At 45.5% G+C, this 25495-nt stretch overlaps 1 pseudogene; it reads right to left on the bottom strand.

Annotated features, from left to right (window-relative positions):
• Positions 1 to 2164: 2164 nt before the first annotated feature.
• On the bottom strand, positions 2165 to 2789 carry LOC109548103 (ubiquitin-conjugating enzyme E2 S pseudogene; annotated as a pseudogene).
• Between the last annotated feature and the right edge of the window lie 22706 nt (positions 2790 to 25495).

The raw sequence follows: 25495 nt of genomic DNA, 5'->3' as shown, positions 1-25495 counted from the left end.
CAACCTGAGGTCATAGGGGCAGCTACTGATGTTACCCGTCTGCACGGCTCGCTTCGTGCTTCTGAGGATGACATACACTCTAAGCCTTAGAAAGTCTCAAAAGGCCACTGTTGTGTTGGGATGGGGTGAAGGAGGGCCCTAGGATAATTCTCATCTCTAAACCTCTGCAGTTCTCCTATGGGTCCGTGTGCAGCGGGCGTTCCATGTCTGGAATGTCTCATGATCCTTGGGACACAGTGTGTACCACGTTGCATGTGCAGCCCCAGGTGAGATCGGGGGTTCTCGGCTCCTCGGGTCCTGGTCCTCGGGTTGGATGGTGGCCACTTCTTGCAGGAAATAAGGAAGGACTATATCTTCCCAGGGGAGTAGGGGTGGGTTGCTCCCTGCACCACTTCCCCAATCTCAGCTCTTTGAAATGAATGAGAAGAGAAGGCCAAGGGGCCAGGAGAGGCCCCAAACAGGTGTTCCCCGCTCAGACACCTGTGAGGGTGGGCTGAGGAGAAGCTGCATGCGTTGATGTGGTTGTTTGAAAAAAGGACCCCAGATTAGAAAGACGGTAGCACTGAGGTTCCCCATTGGGGCCTGAGGCCAAGGGGCAAGGAGAGGCCAGCACTGGGTGGAGGGCAGCAGTGAAGACCTCCAGAAGCCGGTCAGGGAGGCTCAGGGCTCCCTGTGAGTGTACGCGAAGACTTTGTGGGTCCTGGGCTTCCACGTGCGTTCTGCAGGTCTCTACACATGAGCGTGCTTTCTCATCAGTGAATTTCTTAGTTGACATGGAGTCAAGCGTGTTTGCAAATGTGGGGAAAGTATCTGATTCTCTCGTGGAATCTTGGCTTAGAAGTGGGGTGGAGCCCCAGGGCTAAGGGAGGAGGGGGAACCCCACCGCCACGGAACCGGGAGCCTCCCACACTAGGGCAGAACAGAGATGGTTCATCTCCGCAGAGAACGCCAAGTAGAGATCAAAACCAAGTAGGCTCAGGATGAAGCTATAGGCCAAACTTCCTTGGAGGTATGGGATTTCAGGGGTGGAGGACTCCATGCCTGGAAGAGCCCCCTGAAGCTACTTTCACACAGGACAGCATTCTGAGGACTGCAGTGTCAGGGTGGCTAGAGCCACATCCAGCCCACTCAAGGTTTGTCTCCTCACCAGGAAAGGCTTCTGGGGTCTCTCATTCATTCGTTTAGCCATTCACTTATTCTGTCTACAATTCCTTTGCGGGGCCGTGCACATAATAAATAGTTCACTCTAAGTCATATCTCTCGATTCCTCTGGTGCTCAATTCTAAATTCACTGCCTCCCTTCTTTTGCTGGGGGTCTCTGATCCAGCTTGCTCTGCTGCTTGTTGAACTGCATCCCGGAGGCGCAAGGGCAGCACAGAGCTAGCTAGAGTCAGCCCCTTTGCCTTGCTTCAAAGTCATGGATGCCACCCAGTCCTGGCTACAAAAGTATCATTGAACAAGAGGTCCATTTCTGCCATTTTGGCTCAGGGTCCCAGAATTTCTGCTACACTATTAGGATCTCCTCAAGGGTCTGAAGTTGACCCAAAGTTGTTGAGAGCCTTCATTCCTCTAACACCTACTTTTTAAGTGCTTCCTGAATACCAAGTACTTCACCAGGCATACCTCGGGGACACTGGGGGTTCAGTTCCGGACCACCGCGATAAAGCAAACATAGCAATAAAGTGAGTCAGATGGCTTTTTCGGTTTCCCGGTGCATATAAAAGTTATGTTTACACTATACTGTAGTTCTAGTAAGCGTGCAATAGCATTATGTCTAAAAAACTATGTGCATACCTTTTTTTTTTTTTTTTTTTTGCGGTACGCGGGCCTCTCACTGCCGTGGCCTCTCCCGTTGCGGTGCTCCGGACGCGCAGGCCCAGCGGCCATGGCTCACGGGCCCAGCCGCCCCGCAGCACGCGGGATCCTCCCGGACCGGGGCACGAACCCACGTACCCTGCATCGGCAGGCGGACTCTCAACCACTGCGCCACCAGGGAAGCCCTGTGCATACCTTAATTTTATTTATTTATTTTTTTTTGCTGCTTTTCCAACTTTATTTAGAAAAGCAAATCCAGGTCCCAGTGCCCCAGTGCCCTCCTCCAGCCCAGCCATAATTTAAATAACTTAGAGACAGAGGTGGGGTCAGGTGGGGAGTGGGTGGGAGAGGGAGGGAGGAGAGCCCACTACAGCCGCTGCAGCGCCCGCTTCTTGTCCATCTTTTTCTTGCCTGCCAGCTTCTTATCATGCTCACCCGCGTGCTTCTTGGCCATCGGCCCCTCGGCCCCTCCCCGGGCGTCCAGGAGCCGTGGCGTCGGCGGTGGTGGCCGCAGCCCCGCTGGCCGGGGACCGCCGGCCCCGGCCCTCCCGCCGCTGGGCCCGCCTGCGCCCCGGGGATCTCTGTGAGCAGGCGCGCGCGCCGCCCGCCTCCTCCTTGAGGGCAGACGCGGGGTTAGGGTGGATCAGCAGGCACCTGATGGTCAGCAGCACGTGCCAGATGCCCGGCTCAGCTGTCCAGCCCGTCTTGAGCACGTTGACGCAGATCTCACCGTTGGCGCCCACATTTGGGTGGAAGATCTTGGTCAGGAAGTAGCCCTTGTGTGGGGAGGCAGGGAAGTCCTTCCCCAGCAGGAGTTTCATGCGGAATAGGTCTGCGGTGTATGGGGTCCCCTCAGGGCCCTCGATAGTGACCTGCAGGTCAGTGAGGCCCTCCTCGTTGGGAAAGACCTTGATGCCATCAGGTGGCTCAGCTGTCAGTGTCGTTGCCTCCTTGTACACCAGGCGGATGATGTGGGCGGGGCAGGTTCACGACTGCTGCCGGCCAGGGGCGGGTCCCACTGGCCCCCTTTCTGCGCCCTCCGGCCGCCGGCCGGGGTGGGGGTGGGGTGGGCGCCCAACCGCTGCCGCTGTGGCCCTAGCGGGGCGCCGGTGGCCCTGCTCTGCTTCCCGCTCCCTCCGAGGCCCGCAGTGACCCTTGCCGTCTGCAGCTCCTCCCACCAGCCGCCCACTGGTGCCCGCACTAAGGTACACACCTTAATTTAAAAATACTTTATTGCTAAAATATGCTAGCCATCCTCCGAGCCTTCAGCAAGTCGTAATTTTTTTTGCCGTAGTAACATCAGTGATCACTGATCCCAGATATAATATAATAATGATGAAACAGTTTGAAATATTGTGATAATCACCAAAATGTGACACAAAGACATGAAGTGAGCAAATACTGTTGGAAAAAAATGGTGCCTATAGAGTTGCTCAATACAGGGTTGCCACAAACCTTCAATTTGTTTGAAAAACAAAAGCCACAGTACCTGCCTACAAAGCGCAATAAAGCGAGGTATGCCTGTACATGTAGCTTTTCCTGCTGGGACTTAAGCACCAGAAAATCCACAAGAATGGCTGTATTTCTGAGATACACACGTGGGCAAGGTCTTCAAAATAAAAACAGAACCATGGCACCAAGGTCAGGCTAGGTTTGAATTTTCGTAAGCTCTCCTGGGGAAATAGATGGAGGAACCAGGATGGAAAGCCAAAAAATCCATAGCCAACCTCTACAACAAAATTGGCAAGGAGAAATCCCATGAACACCCAGATATGAGCGGGCGAGGACGAGCACCCGGTAGCATTAGGCCTGTGTAGTATCAGCAACTGTGCCAGAGGGAGCGCAGGCAAGACCAAGTTGCTTCTGATGGCTGGAGCAGCTAGAGACCCTTCAAACCACCAGCAGGTGCTGGCCTGAAAGCGTGACAGGCCAACTTGAAGGAGCAGTGATGCTGGGCGGGGTCTCAGCAGGCCCTGAATAGCAGGGGAGGGTGCCCTGGAGCAGTCTAGACCTCACAACTGTTGAAACTCACAAATGAGAGTTCCTTTTCAGGGCAGAACTGCACACAGAGGAGGGACTACTGGTTGGAGTCTTCAAACTGAGGAGGACTGTGACAGCGGGGGCAAAAGAGAGATAAAGTCTAGAATTCTGCGTGGCTCAAGATGGAAGCCGCTATCCATATATGGCTTTTGACATTTAAGCTAAATAACTTTAAATATTTAGTTCTTTTGTTGCATTTGTCATGTTTCAAATTCTTTGTTTATTTATTTTTAATTAATTTTTTAAAATTTTTATCCAGTTTTTAAAGGTTACTTTCTATTTATAGTTATTCTAAAATGTTGGCTATGTTGTACCCTACATTCTTGAGGCTGTCTTACAGCCAGTAGTTTGTACCAACCCCTCCTCCACCCTATATTACCCTTCCCCCACCACTAGTTTGTTCTCTATATCTGTGAGTCTGCTTCTTCTTTGTTATATTCACTAGTTTGTTCTATTTTTAGATTCCACATATAAGTGATACCATACAGTATTTGTCTTTTCCTGTCTGACTTATTTCACTTAGCATAATGCCCTCAAGTCCATCCACATTCCTGCAAATGGCATAATTTTGTTCTTTTTTATGGCTGAGTAGTATTCCATTGTGTATATATAGATCAACCACGTCTTTTTTATCCATTCATCTGTTGATGGACACAGGTTGTTTCCATATCTTGGCAACTGTAAATAATCCTGCTACGAACGTTGGGGTGCATGTATCTTTTTGAATTCACGTTTTTGGTTTTGGTTTTGGTTTGGATATATACCCAGGAGTGGAATTACAGGGTCGTATGGTCGTATACGTATGGTAGTCCCATTTTTAGTTTTTTGGGTCGTATGGTAGTTCCATTTTTAGTTTTTTGAGAAACCTCCACACTGTTTTCCACAGTGACTGCACCAATTTCCATTCCTACCAACCATGTGCAAGGGTTCCATCATGTTCCTAATTCTTACAGCCACCTGTGGCTGGTGGCTTCCATTTTATGGTTACTGTATAGGACAGCACAGACATAGAACATTTCCATCATCATAGAGAGTTCTACTGGACAGCACTGGAGATAAAAGTCGGGGAGGGAAGCAGAGGTCTCAGAAAGAAAGAGGTCATCTTTTTTTCATTTCAAGAAAACAACCAAAGAGCAAGTTCTTGAGCAGAAAGCTACAAAAGCTATCTTTCCCATATCCCCTTCCTAACAGTTCAGGAACACACAGCTCCCTTAGACAAGGGCAAAGGAAAAGGACTGCAGTCAAATGCCCCCCCAAAGGCCAAGTCACTTATAAGGGAAAGAAAATCAAATTGTCATCAGACTTTCCAACAGCGATACTTTGTGCCAAAAAATTTTTTTAAATAGATCAATATATTAAAGCTATGCCAGGAAAGTAAAAGTGAGTGAAGGATGTTCTACCCAGACAAACTGATAGTCAAGTATAAAGACTGCAGACAAACTTTTGAACATCCAAGAAATCCCCATGAACCCCTCCTAAGGACTTTACTAAAAATGAACTAAGACAATAAAAATGATTGGAGTAATATTGACTAAGGCTGGAGATGAGCATTAAAAATGTAAATATATTTAATATATAGAAACATATGCTTAATATACAAACGTAATTTTATGTTTATATAAATGTATATAAATACAGTCAAATTATCAAAAAAGAGGGAAGAATGTGAAGAGCATTTGAAAACCATAATAAGATATCTGATTACCGTAAAGGTCTTAATCGGGAGTAAAAAGCCATTGCAAAGGGCTTCCCTGGTGGCGCAGTGGATGAGAGTCCGCCTGCCAATGCAGGGGATACGGGTTCGTGCCCCGGTCCAGGAGGATCCCACATGCCGCAGAGCGGCTGGGCCCATGAGCCATGGCCGCTGAGCCTGTGCGTCCGGAGCCTGTGCTCCGCAACGGGAGAGGCCACAACAGTGAGAGGCCCGCATACTGGAAAAAAAAAAAAAAAAAAGCCATTGCAAGGAAAGAATAGTGAGTGGGTCATTCTGCCCTCCCGAATATGTCACCTGGGTGCTGTAACTTCTTTTTTGATGTTCAGTTATCCCAACTGGAAGATGGAGGGAAATAAAACCTTCCTTGCCTAACCTGTAGGGTATGAAAAAGTGGTTGACATTCTGTAAACATCAAATTTTATTAACCTACGACCTGGAAAAAAAAAAATGCATTTACGAGCTGAAGAGACTGGAGGTTTTAGCCAAAATGTGTGAGCGGGAGGAGATGAGGATGCAGCTGAGCTACTCAAGCCTTTTGCTTCTCTCTGGAAGACGCGAGCCCTGGCCACTCATTAGGCTGCTCTGGGTTGCACCAGAAATGCGGAGCCACACCCTAGGGAAGTAAGCCCCCCAGGGACCTTGGAGGAAGCATGCTGCTCTGGAAGGACAGAAAACAAGGCAAGCTGGGGGACAAGGATGGGTGGAAGAGAAAGCCTAAGTCAGAAGATTAGAGACCCAGCTGGCAGGCTTCACTCCTGAGACTGGAAAATCTCGGCTGGAAGGAGAAAATCAAATAGGGGGTAGTCATTTGTTGGGGGCATACATGGGAGTCCCAAGGGTAAGTAGTCCCCACAGACACAGAGGAGGCAACTCTAGCTTTGTGCTGGTTTCAAAGACACACCCCTCCTCCTTCCCTAGCAGGTGGGGACGGATGACCCTCACATGCACCAGCCGAGTCACATCCGCCAAATGCACACCCAAGACATCCAGAGAAATTTGAACTCTGGGTCCCAACCCTCAGGGACCTAGTGATTCTGGGAGCCTCTGAGGCTGAGCTGGTCCCTGACACTTGGTCAAATAAAGTTTGCCCATGGTCCCGTCACTGCTGCTGTGTCCCTGACTCCCTCTCCAAGGAACCCTGCTCTCCATTTGTCAATTTTAAGTGATAATTTCTATTCAATCTGATACATATTATAAGAATATAAACAAATGCCTCTCCCCCTATCGGCACCATAATCACTTTCTTTTATAGCTATCATTTATTACAGGACGACAGATGGCCAGTTCACAGAATTCCAAAGAGGCAACCTGCCGGCCAGTCACCTGGGAACACAGGCACATTTACATTTCTCCAAAACAGATGGGAAAGGGTGGGGGGAAGGAGGCAGATTCCTGTCAAAACTTTGGCGCTTTCCAAAATGTGTTTCTTTTGCTTCTCCCTCTTTCCCTCTGCCTTTCTCGCAGATGGTACATATATCCTCTCGCCCCTTCCAAACCTCCTCACACACCCCATTCATTCTTTTCCCATCAGCGGCAACTGAAACCACCAATATGGCGGCCTTGAGGGGCTGGAGACAGGGTGGGCTCTTGGCAGACCACTTTCTGGGGACTTCCAGGGCCTGCAGCGCAGTATTCCAGCATTCCTTCCTGGCTTGTTATTTGGGATTGAGGCTGAGGTCAGAGGCCAGAGGAGGGTGAGAAGTGGGTCTGCTTCACAGAGGGCAGATGCTGGAGGCTGCCTTCTTCACAGACTACAGAGCAGTGGTTCTTGGCCCTGACAGCACATAAAATCACCTGGAGAGCTTCTAAAAAACATGAAAGCCAGAGCCCCACCCAGAATGATTAAATCAGAAAGCCTGGAGTAGGGGCTTGGCAAGGTGTACAGGTATGGCTGAGAACCCAGTGCTGCAGAGGCAAAGACAAAACAGGAGGTAAGAAGCCATAGAGAAGAGAGACAGCTGTGCGCCAGGCATTGAAAGAGCTGCAAATTTGGAACTTGGTGAAAGGAAGGTCCCTGCTCCTGGCCCAGTGGGATGAATGTAAATAAACTGCTCACTGCAACAGAGAAGGGGAAGAGCTGTGAAGGAGGTGCGTTCAGCATGAGATGGGAGAGAACCCACTGGTGGGAGCCTAGGGACATCTTCCTACAAGTAGCAAATAGAGGAAATAAGAGAATATCTGTATGCCCCCGACGGAGGGAATGATTTCTTAAGACACAGGAGTAAAAATCATAAAGGAAATGATTGTTAGATTTGCCTACATTAAAATCAAGATCTTTTGTTCACCAAAAGATACCATAATGAGAATGAAAAGACAAGCCACCATATGACCCAGCAATCCCACCACTGGGCATATACCCTGAGGAAACCATAATTCAAAAAGAGTCACGTACCACAATGTTCACTGCAGCTCTATTTACAATAGTCCGGAGATGGAAACAACCTAAGTGTCCATCATGGGATGAATGGATAAAGAAGATGTGGCACATATATACAATGGAATATTACTCAGCCATAAAAGGAAACGAAATTGAGCTATTTGCAATGAGGTGGATAGACTAGAGTCTGTCATACAGAGTGAAGTAAGTCGTAAAGAGAAAGACAAATACCATATGCTAACACATATATATGGAATTTAAGAAAAGAAAATGTCATGAAGAACCTAGGGGTAAGACAGGAATAAAGACACAGACCTACTAGAGAATGGACTTGAGGATATGGGGAGGGGGAAGGGTGAGCTGTGACAAAGCGAGAGAGAGGCATGGACATATATACACTACCAAACGTAAGGTAGATAGCTAGTGGGAAGCAGCCGCATAGCACAGGGAGATCAGCTCGGTGCTTTGTGACCACCTAGAGGGGTGGGATAGGGAGACGCAAGAGGGAAGAGATATGGGAACATATGTATATGTATAACTGATTCACTTTGTTATAAAGCAGAAACTAACACACCATTGTAAAGCAATTATACCCCAATAAAGATGTTAAAAAAAAAAAAGAAAAGAAAAGCCACCAACTAGAAGGTATTTGTGACACAGGTCACTAATAGAGGATTAATATCTAGGATACATAAAGAAGGCATAGGACTCAATAGGAAACAACAACCCAAGAAATAATCTGGCAAAGGATATGAAAAGGAAACACACACTAAAGGAAAGAAGAAATGTTCTATAAGCATAAGAGAAAAAAATCACTCATAATCCACAAAATGCAAATTACAACCATAACAAGATACCATTTTACACTCATTAAATTGGCCAAAACTTAAGTCTGACAACAAGTGTTATGAGGATGTTGATGGCACTGGGTGTGTGAATTGGTACAACCACTTTGGAAAAGCCATTCAGTGATATTTACTAAGGCTGAACTCTACCATCCAGCATTCAACTCTCAGTACATCTGCTAAAGAAACTTGCACATGCGCCCCAGAGATGCACATAATGAGAATCTTCACAGCAACATTGACCATAATAGCAAAAACTGGAAACAATCCAAATGTTCATTGACAGAAACATGGGTAAATAAATGTTGGCATAAAGTGGAAAACCACACAACTGTGAAACTAAACAACAGCCATGCATCAACATGGTTGAAATTCAAACGCATAATGTTGACTGAAAACTGCAAATTGCAGAATACATAGAATATAGTTCTACTGGTATAAATATATTGTTCAGGAATGCTTACACACGTGGTAAAATTGTAAATAAAGGCAAGGAATGATTAACACAAACTTCCACGAGATGCGTGCTGTGGACTGAATGTTGGTTTCCCCTCAAAATCCCTGTGTAGAAATTCTAACCTGAAAAGTGATGGGGGCTTTCAGAAGATGTTTAGGTCATGAGGGCAGAGCCCTTGAGAATGGGATTAGTGTCCTCATAAAAGGGAGCCCAGAGAAATGCCTTGCTCCTTCCACCATGTGAGGACACGTGAAAAGATGGCTGTCTACAAACCAGGAAACAGGTTTGTTTTATTTTGTTTTTTGTTTGTTTGTTTGTTTGTTTTGCGATATACGGGCCTTTCCGTGTTGTGGCCTCTCCCGTTGCGGAGCACAGGCTCTGGACGCGCAGGCTCAGCGGCCATGGCTCACGGGCCCAGCCGCTCCGCGGCATGTGGGATCTTCCCGGACCGGGGCACGAACCCGTGTCCGCTGCAACGGCAGGTGGACTCTCAACCACTGCGCCACCAGGGAAGCCCCAGTTATTCTATTTCTTAAGGTGGGTACGTGGGTGTTCATTTTATTATTATTACTTTATACATACGATATATTTCATTTAAAAAATTTGTACTGAAAACAAAAGGAAAATCACATGTAAAACCTCATATTACAGTTGCCCCTCGGTATCCATAGGTGATTGGTTCCAGGACCCCTGTGGATACCAAACCCTAGAATGCTTATATAAAATGGAGAAGAACTGCTGGTTCTCCGTGGTGCCCCACATCTGCAACTATATAAATGTTATTCCTTGTCCCAAAGTTTATCTAAGAAAGTGGCCCAGTGTGACCATTTCTTCCCATAGGAAACATCCACCCCTTAGCTTACTGAAATAGCTTAATGGACCCGTATCAAACACTGGGTGGACATTGTGGCCAATTTCCAGCTGAGAGACAGGGGTCTGGGGTTTGGAAATGGCCCATGATCTGCAGGTCTTTTTAGACCCTCTCTGCATCAGTCAGTCCATAAGCAGCCACCCTCTGAAAACCCCTGGACTAGGTGCCCAGGGAGAGTTGATGGTCAAACCCCACCCCAGTGCATATTATCATCTAATAATGAGGCAGATCAAGTGACCAGTCAAAATAGCCATTAAAGTAAACACCAAGGAGTGACAAACATCGTGCTCTGCTTATTTGTGGGAGTGGGGATGGGGGTGGAGGTGGAGATGTGTACCTGCGCTGATGGTCTGGAAGTTGGAAAAAGTCCCAGGATGATGACTACAGGCACTATAGACAATATTCGTACTTCTCTGGGCCTCAATTTCCTCATGTGTCAAGTGAACAGAGTGGACAAGGGCTACCATTAATGTCCCTTCCAACTTCAGACATTTTGATCCTACATATTTGGGGCTAAATACCCCAATACATATTTAGCAAATCATTTGTTTACACCTAGGCTAGGAGTTCGATTCTCAAGCTAATTGCATAGCTATTTGCATGACTTTGATGCACAGAAATGTAAGGAGAAAGTCAACATGCCTCCATGTTTCCATCAGAGATGGATATTGACCAAGACTAGAACCTGACCTTGACGCCAGCATCTGGGCAAAGAAGAGATTATTGACAGTGGCAGAGTTTGAGGGGATGTGGAGGGATGAAATTCTCAAGAGAGGTCTGTGAAGTACCACAGATGTAGGAAATCTGTAGGGAAAGTGGGGTGTAGGTCTCCTTGCTGCCATTAGGGTATGAAGAAGGTTTGCCAAGGCAGGGATGGTGCAGTGTTTAGTAAACAGGAACCTCCCTGACCGGGGGGGGGGGGGGGGGGGGGGGGGGGTCTCTCACGTTCCTGGACAGGCCTTTGATTCCAGGAGTGTTTGTTGATCCACTAGTCACCAAAGGAGTATTTCTGAGAGAGGGGGCTGAGTCTTGAGGAAGATGATTCCTTCTGTCGTGGACAGGATAGAGCTGAATAGGGAAGGATAGAAGCATGGAAGTTGCAACAGGGGCCAGCTGGGGCAGCTGGCGTGGTGGGGATGGGGGAAGGGGGCCGATTTGAGAGCCACACAAAGAGGACCCCTCCGGGACAGAACCTGTGTATGTTCACCCCATACAAACGGCCCGAAGCCCGGCAGGTGGTCTGTGCTCAACAAATAGATATTGAAGGAGTGAAATCCTGATAATAGCTAACGTATACTGAGAGTTTACTCTTTGACACTGGGCTGAGCCCTTTGCACACATCACCCTGGCAACGGCCTGAGAGTTCAGTGCTGTTCTTATGACCATTTCACAGCGGAGGCTATTGAAGCACACAGTGTGGTTACAGGTGGAGCCGGTTGTGACCTTTTGTCTGATTTCAGAACCTGTGGTCCCTCAACCCCGCTGTTCTTGTTGGGATCTCCTGAGAAGATATTCTAATTACCTTTTTACCTTTTTTTTTTTTTTTTTTTTTTTTAACTTTTGGCTGTGTTGGGTCTTTGCTGTGCGCGGGCTTTCTCTAGTTGTGGCGAGCGGGGGCTATTCTTTGTTGCGGTGCGCGGGCTTCTCATTGTGGTGGCTTCTCGTTGCGGAGCACGGGCTCTAGGCACATGGGCTTCAGTAGTTGTGGTACGTGGGCTCAGTAGTTGTGGCTCGCGGGCTTTAGAGCGCAGGCTCAGAAGCTGTGGCACAGCTGTTGCTCCGTGGCATGTGGGATCTTCCCGGACCAGGGCTTGAACCCGTGTCCCCTGCATTGGCAGGTGGATTCTTAACCACTGCACAGCCCGGGAAGTCCCTCTAATTACCTTTTGACAGATGAAAAGGCTGAGGCACAAGCGGAGTGAGTGGCCTATGGCCATACAGCTACCTAATGACAGAGGGAAAGGCTACGCACGAGATGTTCGACTCCTCTTTTCCTGTTGCCCTGGGCTGCTGGGTGGGGGCACACAGCGTGGACTCAGGCATCTTGTCGGCAAGTTCGGAGCTACCTCATCCCAGGTCATTACCCTGATGGCATCTATAGTGAGAGAAGGAAAGGCATGGAACCAGCCCCGCAGCTCCTGCTCTGTGCTCCCGGGTGGGTTAGGCCCTGTACCTCTCATTTAAGACCTCCAGTAGCTTCAGAATTAATGAATTCTCGCATCTGTTCACAAAGAAGAACACGGACAGCGAGAGGCTCGCAGCTGGTTTGGGCACTGGCAGCTCTGCCCGCCTTCAGAGTCCACGTCCTCCGCGGCACAAGCCTCCTTCCGCAGGTTCAGGCTCAGTGTGGGACACAGGGCTGGGGAGCGGTCAGCCTGCAGACCTCTTTTGTAGACCTGCAGCATCCATTTGTTTTCCTGGTTTCACATGGTGCTCTTAATTTTAGACAAGTGTGACTTGGGGAGGAGGGGAGAGCAGGAGGGAGGCAGAACCTCTGGGCACAAGCATCCCAGTCCAGGGGTGTAGACTTGAGAAAAACCTGGCATTGTGCCCTCTGTGGACCTGGCCCTCCAGACAGTCCCTAGGGGGTTGAAGGTAAGAGATGAAAATTGCTCTGGGTGGGCTTCCCTGGTGGCGCAGTGGTTAAGAATCCACCTGCCAATGCAGGGACACGGGTTCAAGCCCTGGTCCGGGAAGATCCCACATGCCGCGGAGCAACTAAGCCTGTGAGCCACAGCTACTGAGCCTGCGTGGCATAACTACTGAAGCCCACGCGCCTAGAGCCGGTGCTCCACAAGAGAAGCCACCACAATGAGAAGCCCGTGCAGCACAATGAAGACCCAACACAACCAAAAATAAATAAATAAAATACATTTATTAAAAAAAAAAAATTGCCCTGGGTGCCACCTGACTCAGGGAACAGAGGCGGGGTAGTAGCACTGCTCTGGGAAAAACTGACTTCTTTGAACACTTTCTTCCAATTTTTCTAAGCCCATTCTCTTCCTCTGGCTGCATCTCTCTCATCCCTCCTGCTGACCTCAGGTTTGTCTTCCTGAACCATTTCATCCTGACTGGGATGTGATGATTGTTAATCTCCACATTGGTAAACTGAGGGGCTTCGAGCCCTGCCAGGCCCTGACATGCTCTGTCCCAGCCCAGGAACAGTGGGCAGGAGCCAGAGGCCTTGATCCAACGTTCACTTTTGTCCTGACTGGCTGTGTGGCCAGGATGAGTTACTCACAGCCCCAAACTCCAGCTTGCTTTTTATGAGAAGCACATACAGGCACTCCTCAGAGATGTTGTGGGTTTGGTTTCTGACCACCACAATAAAATGAATACTGCAATAAAGTGAGTCACATGAATTTTTTGGTTTCCCTGTAAATATACATAAAAGTTATGTTTACACTATACTGTAGTCTCTTAAGTGTGCAATAGCATTGCGTCTAAAAAACAATGTACGTACCTTCATTAGAAAACACTTTAATTGGGAGGGTAGCATTGACATATATACACCACCAAATGTAAAATAGATAGCTAGCGGGAAGCAGCCGCATAGAACAGGGAGATCAGCTCGGTGCTTTGTGACCACCTGGAGGGGTGGGATAGGGAGGGTGCAAGGGAGATGCAAAAAGGAGGGGATATGGGGATATATGTATATGTATAGCTGATTCACTTTGTTATACAGCAGCAACTAACACAACATTGTAAAGCAATTATACTCTAACAAAGATGTTAAAAAAAAAAAGGAAACACTTTATTGCTAAAAAATGCTAACCATCATCTGAGCCTTCAAAGGATCATGGGAGTAGCATCAAAGATCACTGATCCGGGCTTCCCTGGTGGCACAGTGGTTGAGAGTCCGCCTGCCGATGCAGGGGACATGGGTTTGTGCCCCAGTCCGGGAAGATCCCACGTGCCGCGGAGCAGCTGGGTCCGTGAGCCGTGGCCGCTGAGCCTGCGCGTCCGGAGCCTGTGCTCCGCAACGGGAGAGGCCACAACAGTGAGCGGCCTGCGTACCGCAAAAAAAAAAAAAAAGATCATCGATCCCAGATCATCATAACAAATATAATAATAATGAAACCATTTGAAATATTGTGAGAATTACCAAAATGTGACACAGAGACAGGAAGTGAGCAAATGCTGTTGGAAAAATGGTGCCGATAGACTTGCTTGATGAAGGGCTGGCACAAACCTTCAACTTGGAAAGAACACAGTGTCTGCAGAGTGCAGTAAAGTGAAGAGCAATAAAAAGAGGTGTGCCTGCAATAATAGCACTTTCCTCTATGAAAGAGTGTGAGGGTGAACGACAGAGAACGGCACCCAGGGCTGGCAGAGCCTGTGTTCTCTAAATGCTGGTTAGTGCTGGTATAAGCCCTTGAACTAAAGGGTGAAACCTAAAGAGTGACTTCTTCCAGAGCTATTTAGACCAAAAGCTGGAATCTCTCACCAGAATTTCAGGCATCTGTAAGCAGGCAAGTAAGAGGCAAGGAGAGCTTTTTGGTGACAGTCAATTCACACTGGTTAGCAGCCCTGGCCTGGAGACGGGTAACTATGCGTAATAACAATGGTTAGCACTTAGAAGCACTTCCGCTATGCTGGCACTGTTCAAGGTCAAGGTTCAGCAAACTTCAGACCTGGGCACATGGGGCCCACCATCTGTTTCTGTAACCTTTAGCGAAACACAGTCACACCGTCACGCTTGTGTATTTACGTAGAGTCACAGCTGCTCTCCCACTACATTGGCAGAGTTGAGTAGCTGCGCTAGAGATCATCTGGGCTGCAAAGCCTAAAATAGGTACTATCTGGCCCTTCCCAGAAACAAAATATCTTACCCCTGTTCTAAGAATTTGGCACACTTAATTTAATTTAATCCTTATCATATGTCTAGAAATAGGTGATGGTTGTCCCCCTTTAAAAGATGAAAAACAGGTCAGAGAGACAAAATAACTAGCAATTCATTTCTGAATGTAGGCAACGCAGTGCCAGAATCTGGGATCCTAACACCTACAAGGGGTGGGGCTTCTCTCCCTGGTGGAGTCACCAAAGTTTAGCAAATAAAAATACAGGATACCTGTTCAATTTGAATTTCAGATAAACAACAAACACTTTTTTTAAAGTGTAAGTATAGCCCATGAGATATTTGGGATATACTTATATTAAAAAACTATTCGTTGTTTACCTGAAATCCACATTTAACTGGATTTCTGTATTTCAGCTGGCCATCCCACTGAGGACCCTTGGAGGAAGGAGAGCTCAGCCAGGCCTGGGAAGAAACCAGTGTCCCTGGGGTCTGTTCCTGGGAAGGTCTCTGCCCACAGCCAGATCTCTTCCTGGAAGGCTCAGGGATGGGTCCTCCCACGCATCTCAATCCCTTTGTCCCACAAAGGACAAACCTTTCACAAGGTTCTTGGGGTATCTCAGCGGGCATTGCCATGTTGCTTCAGACTCAAGCAGCCAGAAACAGAGAGAAAAGCTATGGGGGAAAGCATGAAGCCCCTCTCTCCAGTCCAAAGCCGAGCATCACCTCCCTTCCCTAGAAACCTCTGGAATCCTCCTCTCCTTTTCTCCTGTCCTTCTGGCCAAAGGCCCCGCCAGACCCTCTCTCCCCTTGAGATTGCATAGGAGTTTAAGAAAGAGAGAAAAAATATGGCAAGCCAGAGTGACAGCAATCCAAGGCCAGAGGGGGCCAGGGGTGGAGGCAGAAAGAGAGGGATGAGAGGTGGGGGATGGGAGAGGGCCATCTAATTTTTAATAGACGGAGACATAAATGCAACATGATTCACTTTGAACAGGCCACCTGGATTAGATGGAAGTTAATTAAAACAATCCCTCATTTCTCAGCGCTTAAAACTTCTTAAGTCTCACTTGGGGAAGGGTGCGGCAGGACTTTTTATTACTCTTAGATGGCGTTCAGGCCCATAAATACATCTCCTCTTCCTGTGATCCCATTAATCTTGCCGCCTCTCCTGCTCCTCTCTGCCAACAATCAGATCCCAGTAAACAACCTCAAGTGAAATTTGCAACTGTCAGATAAACATTAAAAATGCTTCTCTTGTCCTTTCCCATTGATAGTCCCATTAATATTGTAATGGAACAAAAAGTTATGAAAATGAATGCATGCTGGTTTTGGAAATAAATGATGCCAACCGCTGCTGGGATATAGACACACATGCATATGGATGGGCTCAGAAGATAGTGGATGCTATCCACATCCACAGCAGGGCTGTGTGCCGATAGGACAGGCAACACACTCACCGGGGACCAAGGACAGCCACGCACACCGCTGGGTACACACGTGTCCACACGTGTCAGGACATCTAAATGGAATAAAGGAATTCCACCCCAGAAACTATTGTAGATATATAACTCACCACCTGGCCTTATACAGAGTAAAATATTACGATTTCTCTTTTATCATTGCTTCTCCTCTCCCTTATCTGTTTGCAGTCAGGGGTTGGGATTCTCTCTAAAGATAATAAGATCCCCCGATTGATAAGACTCTCTTGACGTTTCTTCCTCATCTGTTTTCCATGCAGTGGCCTCTTTAATACACATGCATCCTCTCGTGTGTGTGTTTATCTATCTGACGAATGAGGCCTTAAAATCTGAAGGTAGAATACATGGAAACTTTATAAGAAGAAACTTCTTAAAGGAGTATTTAGGTCAAAGATTTATATTTGACGGAGGAGGTGAGTTTGAGTTTTATGTGTATTTAAGTTCACTAGGAGAGTACACAAGAAAGCAACGAAACCAACACACAAAACCCTTGCACCAAGATCTTTTGTTTTGGGTTTTTTTTTTTTTTTTTTTTTTTTTTTTGTGGTACGCGGGCCTCTCACTGTTGTAGCCTCTCCCGTTGCGGAGCACAGGCTCCGGACGCGCAGGCTCAGCGGCCATGGCTCACGGGCCCAGCCGCTCCGCAGCATGTGGGATCTTCCCGGACCGGGGCATGAACCCGTGTCCCCTGCATCGGCAGGCGGACTCTCAACCACTGTGCCACCAGGGAAGCCCCCAGCCATGCTTTTAACCACACACCTCAGCCTAGTGAATTTTTATCCTTCTTCAGGTCCATTCGGGGAAGCCCTCTTGGCCCCTTTGAGTGAGATAAGTCTCTTCACTACGACTCCCCAGAGTGCCTTTCTCTGTTCTTTGCCAACAGCCGACGTGGGTTTCCTCCAGGCTATGAGCTCCACGGTGGTAGGAGCCTGACTCAGAGCACAAGCTCAATAAATATTTGTTGATTGACTAATGGAGTAGTTATTTTAAAAGGAGTTACATAAACTCTCTATCCTGACCTGTAAGTACTTAACTTATGTCATTTGCAGTGAGGAGTAGGGAGACCACTGGCATGTTAAAACACAGACCAAATCTTGGCCATATGCCTGATTCGTAGTGAGACCTAGAGGAGGCCAGCTAAGCTCTCTGGGCCTCAGTTTCCTTATCTGTGTCAGTAAAACAGCATCACATAATGTAACTGCAAAGCAGAGGAAACCAAATGAGATATCCAAACTACTCAACATTCAATAGGATATTATATTAATACACATGAGCTGTATATATGAAAGAGCTAGGAAGGATATAAAAATAATGCAGAATTTCATTAAGTTCTTACTTAGAAAAGAAAACATATACAAAATTGAGAGACAAAGGGGGGAAAAAAAGGAAGATGCCCTCTCTACCACCTAATTGGGAGTTGCTGGCTTTCTGGAATGCGCGTAATATGGATATATGGGTAGCGGACTTCACCACTACCCCCTTTGAGTTGTGGTGGCATTGACATTATAGCAACCGTAAATAAGATTTAGTGCATCCCAAAAGGGGCATGGATCGGAATCCAGGTAGAATCCTGGCGAAATCTCAATCATCAATAACCTCAGCTAACGGGATGTCACTGCTTTCCAAGGGACACACCTTGTTCAACTCCAGGAAAATCTGTAGTTAAGTAAGGAAACGTTTAAGGAAATGAGAATTATATTTTAATATATTTGCATTAGGGAATCTTCAAAAATTTAATATCCTATCTATTTGCAAAATTTAAGGAATTTTTGCCTTTGGGGTGACAACTTTCTACTCCAATTTAAAATGTGTGATTACATAATTGATTTAAGACTTGGGATTTTACATTGTGAAAAATGTAATATTTTACATTTTTGAGTGTTGGAACATTTAAGAGGAGCTATACTCATTTTATTAGTTGAATTTCATAGGTTTTTGGGTTTTCTGAGTACTTGGGAAGGTTTTGTTTGTTAAGTGAGGAAATGGAAGTACTTAAGAAGGAAATAAAATATTACATTTACAAATGCAGTTTTAAATACTCAGAAGTATTTAACAAACTAGGTTTTGAAATGGGGTAAAATCGAATTCAAGAGCCCCTTAAAATGGTTGCTAAAATAAGAATAACAAGATTTGTAAAATGACTTACAAATAAAATAATAAAATGTGTAAACTGATCTTAAAAGACTGCGGAAAAAATCTTGTTACACGTTACAACACGGATGAACCTTGAGGACGTGATGGTAAGTGAAGTAGGCCAGTCACAAAAAGACAAAAATTGTGTGATTCCTCTTATATGAGGTGCCTATAGCAGTCAAATTTATGGAAGCAGAAAATAGATGGGTGGTTACCGGGGGCTGGGAGGAGATGGGAATGGGGAGCCGTTTAATGAGTACAAAGTTTCAGATTTGCAAGATGAAAAAAGTCTGGAGGTCTGTTTTACAACAATGTGAATATACGTAATACTAATAAACTGTACACTTTAAAATGGTGAAGAGGGTAAATTTCATGTTATGTATTTTTTTAAATCACAATAAAAGCAATGGGAAAACACGTATGGAAGAATTGGGGCTTTTAACATATAATTTTAGTTTATTGCACATTAATGTGTAAAACCCTAAATAACTATTTCCTTTATACAAAAGCCACCCTCAAAGGCATAAAAACTTCACACTAACAATCTGTATAATGCAGATAATCATGTATGACAAAATCGCTGTGAGGGTTAGTGGAGATAACATTCAGAACACAGGCCAAAAGAGGTTCTTGTTTTTAGAGGTTGCTACAAACCAAATCAAACGAACAAAAATGAGTCTCTTGGAAGAAACTGAGTCACATGCCCACCCCTGAGCCAGTCACTGTGGTTGGTAGGTCGGCTGATGACCAGTGGTAATTCAGTCACATCTCCTTCCACTGGGGCTGGGGTGGGGTGGGGTAGTTTCCCAGAGGAAAATCAGGGAGTTGTTACAGACGAATGGAGGAAGTTTGCAGGGAAGGCAAGTGCAGCTGACCCCGTGACAACGCCCTTCTCTACCCCTCTGTCCTCATCCTTTATAATGCAGGATTCATCAGAACTCCTAGAGCACCTCCTTTGTATCTTTTAAGTAACTCCTGCTTTTCTTCCCCACTAGAACCCTCTCCAGCTTCACATACATGAAAAAAGGAAGTGAAAGGTACATTTATTGGGGAGTGAACACTTACAAAACACCTACAGGATCGGCAACGTCGTGCCTCAGCTAGCAGGCTATTAATTTACCACCTTCACTATTGAGGCAAAGATATTCTGAGCATATGTGACCTTCCAAGACCAACTGAGCAAATATTTCCATATCCACAAATTTTTGTTTATAAATATATATTTATTGCCTATTTGAACAATTGAGCAAATAAAAGATTGTAGCCCAGAGAAAGGAAATGCTCTTTATTTGAGCATCCTGGAGCATGGAGGAAGGGAGAAGTACCCAGGCAATTCTAGCAGGAATCAGGGCAATTAAGACTGACTGGCTAACACTTGTAATGTACCAGTTACTATTCTAAGCGCTTTACATGTAGGAATCTACTTAATCCTCATGACCACGCTTTGAGTTTTATTATCCCCATTTTATAGATGAGAAGACCTAGTCTCAGACGGCTTAAGGGATGTGATCAGTTACATAATTTGTAGGTGGTAAAGCAACCTGACTCCAGGATCCACACACACACTCTCACCTACTGGGCTAGAAAATTGCAATGATCCTCTGTGTGATGCTAAAAGTACAGTTTAGAGAGATTAAGTGACTGGACTGGCCTACACAGCGGACAAATAAAAACGCTGAGACTTCAGCCCTGGACCCCTCATGATAAGCTCTTGGGCAAGAATGCAAACCCAAGAGTATTGGGTTCTTCAGGGAGGACCAACCATAAAGATGGCTTCTTTTTGCTCATTCTCGATTTGCAAGTCACTCTGCTCCACTCATGAACCCCTATTTTGCCACTTGGTTCAGTTTTGGCCAATTTTCAGAACCCACAGTGACAAAAAGAAAACCACATTACTATTTAATGCAGTGGTTTTTAGCAAGGGCTACTCTCAGAATCACCCGGGGTGATTTATGAATTATTGATGCCAAAGTTCCACCTTAGACCAATAGATCAGAATATCTGGAGCTGGGGGCAGGGGCATCAGTATTTCTTAAAAGCCAACCAGGTGAACTTAATGTGTAGTTAGGGCAGAAAACTACTGATTTAGCCAAACCCAAACACACAGGGGACCCAGAGGATGCTGCAGAACATGTCTTCACTTTCTGCATTAGCTTGCCTTTCCTCCCAAGCAAACTCTGCCCTAGACGGACACCTTGGAGTCTCTTATTCCCAGCTTGTGTCTTTGTTCTCTTCTCTTACCCACCCCGCCTCAACACTCCCCGCCCCCCCCACCCTCCAACCCCCGCCCCCACCGTCAGAGTCCCCGGCTCCATTCTCCGGGGCTAAAGTGCATCTTTACAGAAGGAGATGAATTCACCTTTTAGAGTCTTCAGTGTGAAGCAGCTGTAAGACAGAAAAGCCTTTCTCTTACTAATCCTGACAGATGAGGATGGGCAGGGATGAAGAGGGTAAAGGAGGCAGAGACCGCCATCCTGCTACAATTACAACTGAGAAGTACTGTGAAGGAAAAGTGGAGAACATCGTGAGCAGGACAGCAGGACCACTTGGGGCTGAAAGGCCTTCAGCTCTCTTCTTGGTTCATATTTCTACCTATTAAACCAGACTGTGACACCTAGTCACATATTGTAACTTGGTGGACACTACTGAAGTCACTGGAAACTCTATCAGCTCCTTTTCTCTGTCCCATCCGTTCATATGCTCTTCACCATGTGTTGATGCTGGTTCCCCCTGCCTCCCCCAAATGTGGAGCAGTTTCCATACTATCTATAAAGGGCTATAATTTGAGGGAAAAGTTTTAGAACACTTTCGTCTTTAAGATGAGGTAGGCAAGAATTACACCACAAGGGTGGGACCTTTGGGAGAGATGTAGAAAATAATTCAATGTGCATTTTCTAAGCTTTTACTTGGGGTCAGGCTCTACGATGGAAAGAAGACTCTGGGTCTGTGTCCCTGAATATATCCTATAGAGCAGTCATTCTCAAATACTGTCTTGGGGGTTGCCAGTGATCCAGAAGGGTCTTCCAGATAGACTAATCCTCTGAAGTAGCAAGGACTATGAAATGAGAGTACCTACACTTCTGTTTCTGAAATGGCTGATAACATTGCACTTCATGGGATTCAGTGCCTTTCTTCCCATCTCTCCTTCTAAGCTCCTTTAGCTGTCACTGAAAATATGGATAAAGTAGACAAATGGGGCATATAGCCTCTTGTCAAATAAAGTAGTGTGGGCCCTGAAGAAGTTGGAGAGACATTTCTGCATTATATCCTCAAGCTAGGGCCTTCACAGGTCCTCCTGAAAACTACAGTGATTTCTGCCACATTGCCAGTTTTCTCACTTCCAGTCCCTCAAGAGGTGAAGCTGAAGAAGATGCAGGCTGACCTTGGATAGCTTTAGGAAGTCAGGAGGTTAAATAAGGAGGATTCATATTGTGATTGTTTGTAGAGAGGTTTCTAAGCTTCACAACAACTCTCTGAGATCACTATTCCCATTTTACAGATGTGGAAGAGGCAGGCTCAGTGACCTTAATGACCACGATGAAGTTGTCCTCTGTGAAAAACTGCTAAAAAACTTTAAAAATATATGAAATGGCTGATTTCAGACTTCAGATAACAGGTATCACAGAACCAAGGAAGGAAACAACCACTCTACTTTTCTGCCTGGAAGTATTTTCCAGACCACAGTTCAAAGAGGGAAAACCCAAGCAGAGAACAACGATCTTGTTGAATTGAGGAAACTGAGATTGGAGTTGGAGAAGGTTGAAGTGGCTGGAATTTGAAGGGCAGAGTACCAAAGATAAAGGAGTTATACAGAGAAAGAGCTCCAGATATTTGAGGGTCCTCCTTGAGACTGCTGATCAAAAAGGGCAGGGAGGTGTCCAATTAACATCAGAGACATTCAGTAAAGACCCCAGAAGGGTAACAGCTTAATAATATAGCTAATAGAATAATGGCTACTTTAGATCCATCCTAACAAAGCTTAAAAACAAGTCTAGAAAAAACAAGTTGATCCACAAGTAACTTAAACATCTACCAATAGGGCTTAACTGGTGGCGCAGTGGTTGAGAGTCTGCCTGCCGATGCAGGAGACACAGCGTCGTGCCCTGGTCTGGGAAGATCCCACATGCCACAGAGCGGCTGGGCCCACGAGTCATGGCCGCTGAGACTGCGCGTCTGGAGCCTGTGCTCTGCAATGGGAGAGGCCACAACAGGGAGAGGCCCGCATACCGCAAAAAAACCCAAAAACCCAAAAAACCACAAATCTACCAATACAAACTTCTCTTCTCTTTAAAGGAAGACAATAAAATCCAGACATTAAACAATGTAACATCCAAAGCATCCAGTACCCATTCAGAAATTACTAGGCATTCAAAGAAGCAAGGATGTGACCCATAACCAAGAAAAAGAAAAAAGCCAATAGAAACAGACACAGAAATGAAGAGATGATGGGTTTTAAAAGACTTTAAAATAGCTATTATAGGGGCTTCCCTGGTGGCACAGTTGTTGAGAATCTGCCTCCCAGTGCAGGGGACAGGGGTTCGAGCCCTGGTCTGGGAAGATCCCACATGCCACGGAGCAACTAGGCCTGTGAGCCACAACTGCTGAGCCTGCACGTCTGGAACCTGTGCTGCACAACAAGAGAGGCCGCAATAGTGAGAGGCCTGCGCACCGCGATGAAGAGTGGCCCCCGCTTGCCACAACTAGAGAAAGCCCTCGCACAGAAATGAAGACCCAACACAGCCAAAAATTAATTAATTAATTAAAAAAAAACTCAGAAAAAAATAGCTATTATAAATATCCTCAAATATTTAAAAAGAAAACACGAATATGGAGAGGGAAATGGAAGATATGAAAATGAACTAAATGGAACCTCTAGAACTAAGCAATATATTTGAAATAAAAAATCCATTGGGTGGCCTGTTTAGCAGATTAGATACTTCAGAAGAAAAAAAGGTTATAAAATATAGCAATTAAAGAATTAAAGATTTAAAGATATAGGAGTAGAAACTATATACCCTGAAGCACAGAAAGAAAAAAGTTATATATATACACACATACAGAGCCTTAGTGACCTGTGGGAAAATATCATTTGCAGTCAAATATGTATGCAATTGAAATTCCAAAAGTGGGAAGAGGGAGAAAATGTATTTGAAGAAACAGGGGTCAAAATTTCTCCAAATTTGATGGAAATTATACCTCCACTAATCCAAGAAGCTCAGTGTCTTAGTCAGCTTAGGCCACTATAACAGAATATCACAGACTGGGTGGCTTAAACAATAAACTTTATTTCTCACAGTTCTGGAGGCTGAAAAGTCCAAAATCAAGATGTTGGCAGCCTCAATTCTTGGTGAGGACCCTCTTCCTTGTTTGAAGACAGCTGCCTTCTTGCTGTGTGTTCATATAGCCTTTCCTTGTTGTGTGTGTATGGAGAAAGAAGATCTGGTGTCTTTTCCTCCTCTTACAAGGGTGCTAATTCCATCACTGGGGCTCCATCCTCATGACCTCATCTAAACTTAATTATTTCCCAAAGGCCCCACTCCCTAATTCTATCATATTGGGGGTTAGGGCTTCAACATATGAATCAGGGGAGACACAAGCATTCAGCCTATAACACTCAGTAATCCCCAAGCAGGAGAAACACAATAAATAGCACACTGGGACACCTGTAAGCAACTTTCTGAACATCAGCTATAAAGAGAAAATCTTAAAAGTAGTCAGACAAGAGAGATCTATTACACACAGGGGTATAGAGACAAGAATGACTATAGACTTCTTGTCAGAAACACTAAAAGTCAGAAGGCAATGGTACGACATATTTAAAATGTTGAACAAAAATTGTCAATCTGTAATTTAAATTATATATTCAGTGAAAATATCCTTCAAAAATGAAGAAAAAAATGCTTTTTCACCCAAATAAACACTGATCTATACTGCAAGAAAAGTCAAATGAATTTGTACAGGCCAAAGGAAAATGATATCAGATGAAAACTCAAGAACTATGTGGAAAAAAGAAAATTGCTGGAGGTGGTAAATATTTAGGTAAACATAGAACTCTGTTTTATCTAGTTTTATTTATTTAAAAGATAACTGATTGTTCAGAGAAAGAATAATTCCTTCTTGGGAAATAAAGAAAATAGGAAAGATTGCAAATACAAACAGTTTAATTATCTTTTATTCTTGTCACATTACCTTCTGCTTACCATAGTCTATCCACAATGGATGTGACCAACAGATTATTTTCCTGAAGCCCAGCCCTTAGCATGACACTCCAACCTCAAGCACTATTCAGTCTTTATTACCTCCCCATTAGAAATGTGACAAAGTCTGTAATACTTAACCTAACATTCAAAGCCTTCTGTAATCTGGACTAAAACTGTCCATCCTTGTCTACTGCCTCTGCCCCCCACAAATAATGTGAGTCTTCTCACCTCCCACTCACCAGATACCCCTCCCAGATTCTCATCTTTAAGCCTCTACTGACTTTCTTTTGTCCCTAGCATGTTTCCTGCATGACCCTTCCCACACACACATAATTTTTTCTAACCTATCCCTCCTTTAAGACCAAGCTTAAGTCTGGCATCCCTTCCCACTTTGCCTCACCCTTAGAGTAGCCCTCTGGAAGTGACCTCTCTCTTTCCCAAGGTCATTATTGTCTACAGAAAGACCGTGTGATTTGGAGTCAGATGAACATGAATTCCAGTCCCAACGCCACCACTAAATGGGTGAGACACCTTGAGAACTGGTTTACTTCAATTTCTCCATCTGCAAAATGAGTGGTAATTGTCTTATTGAGGTGTTGTCAGGATTAAAATGAAATGATGGGTGTTAAGTGCCAAACACTTGTAGTAAATATCTAATTATTAATTCATACCCCCGCTTCTCTTTTAAAATACGGGATTCAGAAGTGAATATAGCATCCCAGGAACAGTCAGAATGGCACAGTAGATCAAATGACCCTTGTTTCCTT

Source organism: Tursiops truncatus, chromosome 2 (assembly GCF_011762595.2).
Source record: "Tursiops truncatus isolate mTurTru1 chromosome 2, mTurTru1.mat.Y, whole genome shotgun sequence".
NCBI lineage: Eukaryota > Metazoa > Chordata > Mammalia > Artiodactyla > Delphinidae > Tursiops > Tursiops truncatus.
The sequence above is the reverse complement of the archived record's forward strand: the minus strand, read 5'-3'. Positions and strand labels throughout refer to the sequence as shown.